General features: G+C 41.2%; 1 long non-coding RNA gene across 1 annotated transcript in view; it reads right to left on the bottom strand.

Moving 5' to 3' along the window:
* The window catches only part of LOC134809228 (uncharacterized), a 57,671-nt gene that overhangs the window by 24,668 nt on the left and 18,895 nt on the right, over positions 1-14,108 (bottom strand). The window contains exon 2 of the long non-coding RNA XR_010154418.1: positions 7,926-8,725. This is a non-coding gene — a long non-coding RNA (uncharacterized LOC134809228). The remainder of the gene's footprint in view (positions 1-7,925; positions 8,726-14,108) is intronic.

Raw genomic sequence — 14,108 nt, 5'->3', positions numbered from 1 at the left:
TTTTATTCTGCCTGACACTTTTCACGCTACATTTTTTGCTACATATTCATTGATATATTTATATGGTAACAGTTTCATAATATTTTCTAAAAGGAGTTTAAAAATTAGTTTTAATATGACTGACTGAAATTGCTTTTCTAATATTATAGTTGGGATTTATTTTTAAAAAGTAACTTCACATTTAGATGTACTTGTATTTCTATGACTCGTTTTACTTTATAAACACAAGAATTATAGTAAATTCTGTTTTGTCGGATCCCCATCAAAAAAGGAAAAATGGGGTACTTATCATTACAATGTGCTGCAAAAGGGAAGCTCCACTTTAATGAGGCTTCAAAAACAAGCGAATTCTTTGCTTGCAATTTTGCACATTTGATGATCGGAAAAATTTTCCCCAAACTAGTTTCTAATGCCCTCCATTCCAAGCTTTCTTTCTCTTCTGCTAACAGAACCAGATTCCATGAGACACATCTAGGAATTACTCCCACCTCGGAACAACTAGCCACAACTTAACCATACATGGAAGTGACCAGAAGCCCCCAAATGTATTCTGCTCTGTCTAAATGCATCCGCAACTCAACTTCCCTCAGCCAATTGCCAAAAATGACCAATGTCACCCAGCATGAGGTGAACCATGATGAAGGGGAAGTCAGAAAGGAAAGAGATTGCACCAGTCTGAAGATTGTAGTTTCTCTTGTAAAGTTTACAACAATATGTGATGATGTAATCACATTCTTAGGGCCCCTCCCAGAGTCTTAGCTGGATCCTGTGCTACTGAAAACAGCATGGTACTGACATAAAAATAGACACATTGACCAATGGAACAGGACAGAGAGCACAGAAATAAACCCATGCATTTATAGTCAACTGATTTTCAACAAAGGTGCCAAGAACACCCAATGGAAAAAGGATAGTCTCTTCAATAAATGACGTTGAGAAAACTGGACACTCATATGCAGAAAAATGAAATTGGACCCTTGTCTTACACCACATACAAAAATCAACTCAGGATGGATTAAAGACTTAAACATAAGACCTGAAACTATAAAGCTACTGGAAGGAAACATAAGGGAAAAGCTCCATCACATTGATCTGGGCAATGATTTATTGGATACACAGAGGCAACAAAAGCAGAAACAGACAAATGGGATTGCATCAAATTTACAAGCTTAAGCTTTTTTTCTCTCTCTCTCTTTTTTTTTTGTTTGAGACGGAGTCTCGCTCTGTTGCCCAGGCTGGAGTACAGTGGCGCGATCTCGGCTCACTGCAAGCTCCAGCCTCCCGGGTTCATGCCATTCTCCTGCCTCAGCCTCCTGAGTAGCTGGGACTACAGGCGCCTGCCACCACGCTCGGCTCATTTTTTGTATTTTTTAGTAGAGACAGGGTTTCACCGTGTTAGCCAGGATGGTCTCCATCTCCTGACCTCGTGATCCGCCCGTATCGGCCTCCCAAAGTGCTGGGATTACAGGCGTGAGCCATCGTGCCCGGCCTCTTTTATTTTAACATATGAAAAAGGGATAATATTGGCCTATCTTATGGAAAGGCTCCAATGGGGTACATATAAGTAAACAGCTTGAAAATGAAACACTCTTGGGAAAATAGGTACAGGTCGACTTGCCACCTCCCAAACCTATCATCTCAGTAAATATAAACGTAAGTAACTTTCTGTAACTTTCTGGTTTATCACACTATCTGTGCTGTTTTCCTTTTATCCCCACTTTTTTTTTTTTTTTTTTTTTTTTGAGACAGAGTCTTGCTCTGTTGCCCAGGCTGGAGTGCAGTGGCATGATCTCGGCTCACTGCAACCTCTGCTTCCCGGGTTCAAGCGATTCTCCTGCCTCAGCCTCCTGAGTAGCTGGGATTACAGGCACGTGCCACTGCTACCAGGCTAATTTTTGTATTTTTAGTAGAGACAGGGTTTCACCACGTTGGCCAGAATAATCTCGATCTCCTGACCTCGTGATCCCCCCCTTGGCCCCAGAGTGCTGAGATTACAGGCACAAGCCACCGTGCCTGGCCTTTATCCCTACTTTTATGTAGAATTCTGTGATCTCCTTCCTCCCACTTGGCTTATTTTTTTTCTTTTTATTTTCTGCTTTTTCTCTTCCCTCTTTTTTCCACCCTCCAGCCCCTCTCCTCCCACCCAATCTCCAATTCCTATTGTTTGTGTCCACTTATGTGCTAGCAGAGCTGCTCCCTTGGCCTTTTCTAAGCTGCTTTTCATACCTTTAAAACCTCCAGATGCTGGGAAATGCCATCAATCCAGAAGAGAAATGCAGCCACGTGATGCCTCACTCACCAGGAGGGATTGCAGGGTGACCCTGTCTGATTACCAGCCTCGACTTAGGAAATACAGCCAATGATGAAATTCATGGCAGGCAAATTCCCTGTTCAAGGTGGAGCAACAGCATGATGGATGAGCCAGCAGTGATGGATAGCCCCTCTGAATTTTGGTTCATGGGTTTCCTCCAGCAAGGACCGAGTTGTCCCAGAGATAACACTCTACCAGGGGCTGGGCTCTGGGCTGAATGCTTGCTTAGGGATAACACCCTCATTACCCAGTAAAGCAAATTATTATTGACAATGTAAGGTTTTAGTTCCTTTCGGTAATTTTTAAATTAAGCAGACAGCCTGGCATATGGATCAAGATTCCTTGAACTCTAAAAGATTCTCTCTTCCAAAGTATTAGTGAAACATAGAATTAAAGTAAAATGAAAGATTTATATATAGGATTTATATATAGAAGCTTCATAATCCTATTTGTCATCTGTTCATTCTTTTTGGGAAATAACTATGACAGCTCACTATAATCTTAATCCTCCATAGTCGTTTGCTTTCTATTTTAATACATGACCCTATTTTAGTATTAGGAAATGATTTAGAAATCTAAGTATGAAAAAAGTTGAGTGACTTTAATATGCCTAATAACATTATCTCATTAATCCTCATGTTGTTTCTGAAAGATGTATGCGATATATTTTATCTCCACTTTACAGAATGTGAAACCAAGATATCCCAAAGCGTTTTAACATACTTAAGGTCACATAGTGGCTCAGTGATACAGTCAGAAATAGAAGCTAGTTTTTCTAACAAGAAAGCCACTGAAAATTAATCAGAAACACAGCACGTCCACTCTTTCTTTGATGACTAGAAAATTCGTCTGAAGTTGAATACTGATTTGGGAAGGAATAAAGTCTTCATGGCTGGTGACTTATTATCTTTAGAAGATTTTCAGTCCAAAAACCTGTAACATAACTTGTAATCCTCACTTAGATTTGGTACATTACAGCAAAGATAGCTTAAAAAAAAAAAACCCTATAAAGAAAATCTCATTCTTCCCCACCGATCTCATTTATAAAATTCAGAGAGTTGTTCCTATGGAAAACAGAATCCATAGATCCCAATTAAAAAATACGTAGCTAGCTGGTATGGTGGCATGCACCTATAGCTCTAGCTACCTGGGAGGCTGGGCTGGGAGGATCTCTTGAGCCCAGAAGGTCAAGGCTACAATGAGCTATGATCACACCACTGCACTCCAGCCTAGGCAACACAGCAAGACCCCATCAGAAAAAAGAAAGAAAGAAAGGGAGGAAGGAAGGAACGGAGGGAGGGAGGGAGGGAGGGAGGAAGGAAGGAAAGAAAGCAGGCAGGCAGGCAGGCAGGCAGGCAGGCAAGAAGTTCCAATTCATAGTTCCAGACTCTGTAAGAAGACAGTGGGACCGTGGAGTATTTTGGAAATAGGACTCAATTACATCCGAGGGCTTCTGTTCCTGGTTCTGGAGCTGACATCATCAAGGATGAATAATAATAAAGGCCACATCTACATAAAAAGGTTATGGCAAAAATCATTCCTTTATCCTCAGTGCTTGGCTTAGCCAGATGACCAGGTAATTAATGCATAATCATTGACTGTAAAGGGGAAGGATATGTGAATAATTAATGATATTCATATGTGTCATTCTCACTCTGCCCCAACTTAACTCTACCTGGAGACAATCCTAATATTCCTGGAGTATTTCAGGTTTTTTCCACTACTTACATGTTTTTTCAACCAGGAGATTTCTTCCACGTTCCTTTAACAAAAAGAATTTCTCTGGTTGGGTGTGGTGGCTCACGCCTGGTATCCCAGCTCTTTGGGAGGCCAAGGTGAGTGCATCACTTGCAGTCAGGAGTTCGAGACCAGCCTGGCCAACATGATGAAACCTCGTCTCTACTAAAAATACAAAAATTAGCTGGGCATGGTGGCACACACCTATAATCCCAGCTACTCGGGAGGGTAAGGCAGGAGAATCACTTGAACCTGGGAGGCAGAGGTTGCAGTGAGCTGAGATTGCACCACTGCATTCCAGCCTGGGCAAAACAGTGAGACAACATCTCAAAAAAAAAAAAAAAAAAGGAATTTCTCATCTTTATAAACAAGGTCATACATTTGCAACTGCCATCACATTGCTTTGATTGAACAGATAACCACCAGTTCAATGCTTTTCCAATTTTATTGAGTATAATGATCACCAACGGTATATGTTAAACACAGATTCTCAGGCCCCCAGTGATTCTGGTTCCGATAGAAGGACGAGACTCACCATTAAATAAGAACCAGGTATTTCAAGGACCACTTTTAGGGAAAGGAAGTTCTTTATAATGACCTTATTCCACAGATAAAGATATTAAGGCTCCAAAAGTTTCTCGTCCAAGGCAACCGATTCATCCATTTAGTCAGTCATGCAGCCATTCAACAAAAACTGATTATGAGTATACATGCTCCGATGCTATTGGTTTGCACAGAACTGGAGCTTGGTGTGGTCCCCAGCCCATTGCTATTTCTACTTTGCCTGCTGCAATATGTTATCGAACTTCAAAACAACATGCAAGGCTGGCAGGGGGTGGACTTAAGAAAGGTTTTATGGAGCAGGTAGTATTTGGAATCAACTTTAAAGGGTGGATAAAATTTTAGCCAGCACGATACATAACGGGGAACTGGGCCAGCAAAGATATTGACAACGGTACAAGGGCTAGTGTTCAGAACAGCAGATTGCACCCACAGGACCAACTAAGTGAATCAACTATAGCACAGCGGTGATACAGCTCAGTGTTCCCCACTCAGCATATTTCAGAAGGCCACATGTATCTCCTAAGCGGTTCTCACTGCCACATTTAAGTTTGTTGGAATTCCAGGCTGGAGTGCAGTGGCGCCGTCTCGGCTCACTGCCAGCTCCGCCTCCCAGGTTCACGCCATTCTCCTGCCTCAGCCTCCCAAGCAGCTGGGACTACAGGCGCCCGCCACTACCCCCGGCTAATTTTTTGGTATTTTTAGTAGAGACGGGGTTTCTCCGTGTTAGCCAGGATGGTCTCGATCTCCTGACCTCGGGATCCACCCGCCTCAGCCTCCCAAAGTGCTAGGATTACAGGCGTGAGCCACCGCGCCTGGCCGAATTGATTTTAACAGTAAATAAATAAATAAACAACATCTATTATACCAACTTTTCAAGTAAGGAAACTGAGTCATGCAGCGATAAAATTACCCAAGGCCGTTGCTCAAAAATAAACATGAACATTTACTAAATCGAACTGATTTCGATACATGCAATAGAACATATTTCAATTATAGAACACTGCCATTTTTGTAGGTCAAAATTGTTGCATATAGGGAATTCCATGTGGCTTATCCTAATACATTCCCATCCCATCTTGTCTTTACATGTGTTTCTTACTCAATTGTTGCTGCTTAGATGTTTATGCAGGAAGTATAACTGAGTCGCATCTTTCTGTTGCTCTGGAATCTTTTTCCAGATACTAATTCTAACAAACCAAAATGTTCTATATTAAAATAGCAACTTGTCTTTCTTTCTATTTGTTTCAATCAGTTCTGCTTGACAAAGAGTTTAAACCAAAAGAGGCTGGGTAAAAAGTGGCCCTCCTTGACAACTAAATTAGACTAACAAGCGTTTATAGGACTCAACCTTAGCAGGAAGAACTGAGATTGACTAACCAGCCTCCAGGCTTCTGTGAGAACAAGGACAGATCTTGCAGCAAAGTAACAGAAAAAAGTCTGTAAACTTAATCTCTAACTTCTTTAATAAAAGCAGGATCCAAGAGTAAATTTTCTCCCCTTAGAATGTTAGGGAATCAGAGTATCCTGAAGGAAACTATGCTGGCTCTCCCATCAGTTCAATAAGTAAGACTATACTAAGAAAAGTTTCATTTGATTGTCATCTTATTAGCACCATATCGCATTGAATGGGACCATTTTTTACTGTCCCACCAGATTGCTTTGAGTAAGTTCCATGATGCCAGGGCTGTCTCTGTCTTATTCAGCTCCTCATAACCAGTGACTGCCACAGTACCCTATATTAGATAGAGGTCAACAAATATTCTGGAAAGGATAAATATTGTTATTAAAGTAGGAGTTGATGTAGTCATAGTACAAACAATTGCTGGTTTTCTAATCCCAATTAACAAAAACTGGCTATGTGATTCTGAACAAGTCATTTAAATTCTCTGTGCCTCCTTTTACCTAATGAGTAAAAGAGGGATTGGAATCAAATCCCTCTTCACCTCTATAATTCTAATGCACATAAGAAAGTGTGATTGAGTTACTCTTGTGAACAGTGTAGTTAACATTTCTGTTCTATTTCCCTATGTGTTCATTCATCTTCTCCATGCTTACCTAAAAGCACACCAGGGAAGGGCAGGGAATGCAGAATTAGAAAGCAAATTACAAGAATTCTCAGGATTCTGCTTGAAGTATCTTTGCTTCTTTGACTACGTGAGATTTTACAATAGCAAGGCTCACAGGAACAAAGCCTCTGTATGCACAAGTTATGTTCTCTTTGTGCATTGTCTGATTTCATTTAGGGATAATTTCTCAATCCTATTTCCTTCCATAAAGTCTACATCATGTTCATTGTAATTTAGTAAAAATTATATTCTCTCTTTGTAAAAACAATAGAAATTTGTTATTGAAAAGTGATTTCTCCCCAGTGGAAGGAGATCGGATAATAGCATCTTCTTAGCAAGGTCAGACTTTTGGAGCTTTGCTTCAAATGAATAAACTTATTGTCCCCAAGAATTGAAAATCTAACCCTCTGTCCTTGTGGAGAGATACATCTCCCAAAGGGTAAATGGCATAAGTCCTAGGATTACACTGTGTTCTGAAAGGAGGGAAGGAGGCCCCAAACACCACAGCTTTTAACCCTCTATTCGTTTCTATAAGGTTATATATAAGTTGGATCAAAAGGACTATAATCCAAGGGAAAGGGAAAAGAGGGGAGAAAACACAAAGAAGAGTACCTGGCACTCTCCATATCTACTCATCTAACAGAAAAAAAGGCTGCCATCTCCAAACATACGTCTTTATGTCCAGGCACATAACAGAAAGAGAACTTAGCCTCTTAGTTTCTCAGTGAAGTTTGAACTACATATTTAAATTGGCAATACATTTTGGGACACTTAGTTGCAGCATTCATTAAACAATTATGAAGAAAATACCACCACGTTGGGAGGCCAAGGCAGGTGGATCACTTGAGTTCAGGAGATCAAGACCAGCCTGGGAAACATGGTGAAACGCTGTCTCTACAAAAACATACAAAAATTAGCCGGGTGTAGTGGTGCGTGCCTGTAGTCTCAGCTACTTAGGAGGCTGAGGTGGGAGGATCACTTGAACCTGGGAAGTTGAGGCAGTGAGCCGTGATTACGCCACTCCAACCTGGGTGACAAAACATGACTTTGTCTCCAAAAAAAAAACAGAAAAAGAAAAAGAAAAAAAATACCAGCATCATCTTGGTCAGTGATTTAGAATGCTATGTACCTGATGTTTCCATGATTTATTGCTGTGTAATAGATCAATTCAAACGTTAGCAGCTTAAAGCAGGACTTGTTTTATTTATCTTAAGATCTTGTGTATCAGGAATTCAGGCAGGACTCACCTGGGTGATTTTTCCACTCCATGAGACATTGATTGAGGTTGCTCAGGTATTTGGCTGGCAGATATGTTGCGCGGAGGATCCAATGTGGCTTCATGCCCGTGTCTGGCACCCTGGCAGGGATGACTGGCAGGCTGGGCTCAGCTGGGGCCATGGACCAGAGCACCCATGCTGGCCTCTCTGGCATGAGGCCTCAGGTAGTTGCACTTCTCACATGGCTTAGGGCTCTTAAAGAAAGTTTTCTAAGAACCAGAATAGAACCTGCTAATTTCTTAAAGGCTGAGCTCAACAGGTAGTACAATATTATTTCCGCCATTTTCTACTGTTAAAGCAGTCACTGAGCCACACATTTTCAAGGCAAAAGGCCATAGACGTCCCACCCCCATCCAATCTCCTGATGGAAAGAAAGTCAAAGAACTTGTAACCATCCTTAAAGTGCCATATCTGCCAAGGTTTCTCTAAGGTTACACTTCTTGGAAGGACCAAATCTGTAATTTGGCAAGTCAATCTACAAAAAAGTACAAGAGGCCTGCCAGAAAGGGAGGGGTGAGAAACATTAAAACCAATGCCAGGATGGAGGGGTGTGAAGGTAAAGGGAAAAAGTCTGCAGCATAAGCACTATGTAATCCTGAGTCTGTTACACCTAATGCTGAAGACAGGAATGCCCTGAGTGGAGAGAAGGGCAGAGTTAAGCACGGAAGATTAAGATAGGTAAGTGTGATACTATGAAATGTCAGTGATTTTGTCCTCTGATCCTCCTGGTGAGGAAACTGGGGTCACCGTATTTTCAGGAGATGAGGGCTCTGAAAAACAGAAAGATATAGAAGTAGAATTACAACCCTTAGAGATTTGTTATCAAATTATCAAAGCTTTCCTGCTCAAGAACTTAATGAAAACAACTTTAATATGTTCTAAAGAAACTTTAATAACTCTTATACTTTTTTCCCTTCATATAAGTGAATATGCATGAGCTGTACAGATTCCCCTTCAAAACTGAGACGCTCATTCCCCCAGGCACTGGGAGTGTTGGTGGCTGATGGTTCTCCGCCCAGAGTTTCTCCCTGGGACTCACTCTATTCTGAAGAGAGCTGCTCCGACAGGCAGCCCTCAGCCCTCATCTAACAACTGGTCCTCCTGATGGAATTGCCTGATGTCTTTTTTGGTGACTGCATAACAGCTGAACTCCTCCCTTTGTATAATCGTACCTCCACTCCCCTCTAAGAGTTGAACCCAAGAGCACTCCCTAATAAGATTCTGCACACAAATTCTCATCTCAGACTTTGTTTCCCAAGAAACTCATTCTAAAACATAAGTATAGCAGCAATTGGGTAGCAACAGCAATGAAAGGTGTCTGTGTCTACTTTGGAAGTCCTGGGAGTGACCATGTTAGACTGAACTAGCCGTGTAAGGGACTTGCTGATCATACTGCCCCATTAGGGAAGCCTTGGAATAGCAACCACATAACCAAGGGAAATGGCTCTGAATGCTTCCTTGGAGTGGAGCCTTGTTTTTTATTCTATTCATGTGTTGGGAAACTGGCTCTGTAGGGAAAAATGGGGCCCCGACATATATATCCTTTGCCAATTTCTGTGGTGTAAATTTTCCTACTTTGGCTGATTTCAAGCTACCAGCTGTTTAACTGGGCTCATCAATTTCCTAAATATTTAACAATCAGCTCTTGGGGATCTCCAGCACGCTGCTGCATGTAAGCATACTGTCCTTCTCAGGCCTGCTTGGACCAGGAGAGCATCAAGCTCATAGGCAGCAAATATGATGATATGGGCCTGTTAGTGGCCTAGGCTTGTGGCGTGAGAATCAGAAAAAGACCACATTGTGATTAAACAAAGCAATAAAATTTGAATGCAAGATATATGGAGAATACGAGCAGCAGACACCAGGGAGTAAAAGCTAAGAAGGCAGCCAGCAGATGCAGTGATGCCACAGAAACCAGAAAGTGATGGAAACTGTGAATGAGCACTTCATATTGGGAGAGAACAAGCAGTGGCAAAAACAGAAATTGAAGGATACTCCAAGTAATGCAGGGACAGGAAGAACAGCTGAGCTGTCTTAGTGGTGGAGCCAGACACCAGAGAGCAATCAACTTGCAATATTGACACAGTGACAAGAGCTGCCTCAAGAGCTGCATTTAACTCCAGGCAACCTTGTAGTGCTCTGTTGTCTGAGTGGACTGCCTACCCAGCTAAGATCCCATCTACCTAATTTCCACATACAACCTTACAATCAAGCCCCCGCTATTTGAAATAACCAGAGAGGCTCTCTCTTGCTTGCAGAGACATGATTTTATTAACCCCAGGTCACCATCTGAGCTCAGCAGCCACAAGGCAGAAACAAACCCAGAGTGTGTGCAAAGGTTGTTAACATCAGAAGCAACCCAGAATAGAAGCAGCAGAATCTCTGCTGAACAGTCTGGGGAAACCAAAGCCATTTTCTTATAGAGAGTCTAAACATCCACAGGGCAACTTAATTAAATCATCCTTTTACCCTGTTAGTAAAAGAAAAGCCTGTTAAGAACTCGGTACCACTGATTCATTCATTCAACAAATATTTATTTATTTATTTATTCATCCATCCATTTATTTTTAAGGAAACCACACACAGGGGTGAAATGCCTCCAGCCAAAGAAGGCAAGGGATAGAGGTGTCTTACCACTACGGAACGTATCTAAGTCATGTGGCAGCAGCGAATCCAAAGAGTTTGCAACAAACTCGAGTCTTGCCTCCTAAGAGGAAAGAATTCGGCAGAGGGGCATAAAACAGAGGAAGTGACCAAGGCAAATTTTAGAGCAGGAGTGAATGGTGACGGGTGCCTGTAGTCCCAGCTACTCGGGAGGCTGAGGCAGGAGAATGGCGTGAACCGGGGAGGCGGAGCTTGCAGTGAGCCGAGATGGCGCCACTGCACTCCAGCCTGGGCGATAGAGCGAGACCCCGTCTCGAAAAAAAAAAAAAAAGTTTTTACCACAAATGGCAGGAATTAACGTACAACTGGAAGAGGGCCAAGTGGGCGACTTGAGAGATCCAAGTGCCTCAACAAATATTTATTAAGTGTCTCATCTGAAAACCCCATGCTATGTGGACTCTGGGGATGCAATGGCAATCAGAAACAGTCAGACACTCCATCATGGAGCCAATGGTCTTGGGAGAGACAAATATATGATTTTTAAAATGTGCACAGAAAACATAGAACTTAACTATGCTAAGTGCTAAGGAGAGACAGAGTTCCCTGAGACTTCGCACTGGGAATGGGGGGATTTGGCCTAGTCAGGAAGGTCAGAGAAGACTTCCACGAGAAGAGATAATAATTGAGATCTGAACAACGGGTTCAAGTGAAGAGAAGAGGAAAGAGTGTTGAGGAAAGCCAGGAACATGTGCAAAAGCATATGCCAAGGGAGCACGGAAACTGGCAAACCTTCGGATTCAAACAGAGTTTTGGACCATCAACCTTTGTACCACGTGGGAGCTAATCAGAAACGCAGACTCTCAGGCACAATTCCAGATTGACTTAACCAGAATCTGCATTTTAACAAGATTCCCTAGCAATCTGTCACATTTTAAAATTTGAGAGACTGAAAGAAGACCAATGTGGTTGGAGCTGAGGAAGTGAGGGGTGGGGTATGGTGTGAGCCGAGGCTAGACAAGTGGGTAAAGTCCACCACCCAGAGTTTCATCAGCCATGTTGAGGAGTTTGGCTTTATTCTTTTTTTTTTTTTTTTTTTAAAGAGATGAGTTATGTTGCCCAGGATGGCCTGAAACTCCTGGGCTCAAGTGAATGGGCTCAAAAGATGCTCCTGCCTCAGCCTCACAAGTAGTTGGGACTACAGGCACATGCCACTGTGCCCAACTCAAGTTAGGCTTTACTCTAAAAATATTGGAAAATCATTGAAGTGTTTTAAGTCTGGGCAGGGAGGGAGGTTGTAGGAGGAAATCTAACCTTAGAGTAGTAACTCATTAGACAGAATGAGAATTAAATGTGATTCGCATTTAGAAGGCTATTACAGATGTCCAGGCAGGAGAATATGAGAATTTGGACTCCAGAGATGAAGGTAGAGGTGGAATTGGAAAAAAAAAAAAAAGGAATGGATGTGAGACGTATTCAAAAAATGAAGTCAGCAAGACTTGATCATTGTTTGGATTTGGGAATGGGCGGATGTGATAACATATAAAATGCTTTCAGACTTGCACAAATGATTTTCATGGTTTTTCTTGATTTTCACTGTCTTATTTTGGCACCAACAATTAAGCCTAGCAATGCTGAATAAATGAATGAATGAACTGAATGGAAAGTTTGACGCAGAGTTTTAAGGGTGAGATCATGATTTGGGCTTTGGAATTGTTGATGGGGACTACTATGAGTTGAAGTGGGCCTCCCAAAAACATATGTTGAAGTCCTAATCCCTGGTACGTGTGAATGTGACCTTATTTTGAAACATAACAGACAATAGATGTAATCAAGTTACGATGAGGTCATATTCGATTAGGGTAGGCCCTAATTTTTTTCTTTTTATAAATTTAAGGGGTATAAGTGCAGTTTTGTTATGTGAATATATTACATAGTATTGAAGTTTGGGCTTTTAATATAGCCATCACTTGAATAATGTACATAAGTAATTTCTCATCTGTCACCACCACGCCCCACCATTCCAAGTCTCCAATGTCTATTGTTCCACACTCCATGTCCATGTATACATACTATTTAGCTCCCACTTATAACTGAGAACATTTGGTATTTGACTTTTTTTTTTTTTGAGATGGAGTCTCACTCTGTTGCCCAGGCTGGAGTGCAATGGCACAGTCTTGGCTCACTGCAACCTCTGCCTCCCGGGTTCAAGCAATTCTCCTCCCTCAGCCCCCTGAGTAGCTGGGATTACAGGTGCCTGCCACCACATGCAGCTAATTTTTTTTTTTTTTTTTTTGTATTTTTAGTAGAGATGGGGTTTCACCATATTGGCCAGGCTGGTCTCGAACTCCTGACCTCATGATCCTCCCGCCTCAGCCTCCCAAAGTTCTGGGATTACATGTGTGAACCACCGTGCCACGGCCTTGACTTTCTATTTGTGAATTGCTTCACTTAGGATAATGGCCTCCAGTTCCATCCTTGCTGCTGCAAGAGACATGATTTCATTCTTTTTATGACTGAATAGTATTACGCTGGGTGTATATACCACATTTTCTTTATCTAATTATCGACTGATGGACACTTAGGTTGATTTCATATGTTATTGTGAACAGTGCTAAGATAAGTATGAGTGTAGGTATCTTTTGATATAATTATTTCTTTACCTTTGGTTATACATCCAGTAGTGTGATTGCTGGATCAAATGGTAGTTTATTTTTAGTTCTTTGCGAATTCTTCATACTATTTTCCATAATTGTTATACTAATTTATATTGCCACCAGAAGTGTATAAGCATTCCCTTTTCTTCACATTTTCACCAACATCTTTTTTTTTTTTTTTACTTTTTAATAATAGTTATTCCTATTGGTGTGAGATGATATCTCATTGTGGTTTTAATTCGCATTTTTCTGAGATTAGTGATATAATGAGCATTCTTTCATATGTTTGTTAGCCATTTGTATGCCTTCTTTCGAGAAGACATGTCTTTTTATGGTTTTTGCCCACTTTTTAATGGGATTACTTGGATTTTTTGTTGTTCTTGAGTCATGTGAATTCCTTGTAAATTTTGGATATTAGTCCCCTGTTGGATACATAGTTTGTGAATATTTTCTCCCATTCTGAAGATTGTTCATTCTGTTGATTATTTATTTTGCTGTGCAGCAGCTTTTTAGGTTAATTAAGTCCCATTTTTCTATTTTTGTTGTTGTTGCTTGTGCTTTTGAGGTCTTAGTAATGAATTCTTTGCCTAGACTAATGTCCAGAAGAGTTTTTCCTAGGTTTTCTCCTAATATTTTTATAGTTTCAAGTCTTACATTTATGTCTTTGATTCATCTTGAGTTGCTTTTTGTTTATGATGAGAGATAGGGGTCCTGTTTCACTCTTCTGCATATGGCTAGCCAGTTTTCCCAGCATCATTTATTGAATAGGGATCCTTTTTCCATTAGCTTGTTTTTGTTGACTTTGTTGAAGATCAATTGGTTATAGGTATGCTGCTTTATTTCTGCCTTCTCTATTCTGTTCCACTTGTCTATGTGTCTATTTTTGTATCAGTAC

This window comes from Pan troglodytes, chromosome 22 (genome assembly GCF_028858775.2).
Source record: "Pan troglodytes isolate AG18354 chromosome 22, NHGRI_mPanTro3-v2.0_pri, whole genome shotgun sequence".
Lineage (NCBI taxonomy): Eukaryota > Metazoa > Chordata > Mammalia > Primates > Hominidae > Pan > Pan troglodytes.
Note: the sequence above shows the minus strand (reverse complement) of the source record. Positions and strands in the feature narration are given on the sequence as shown.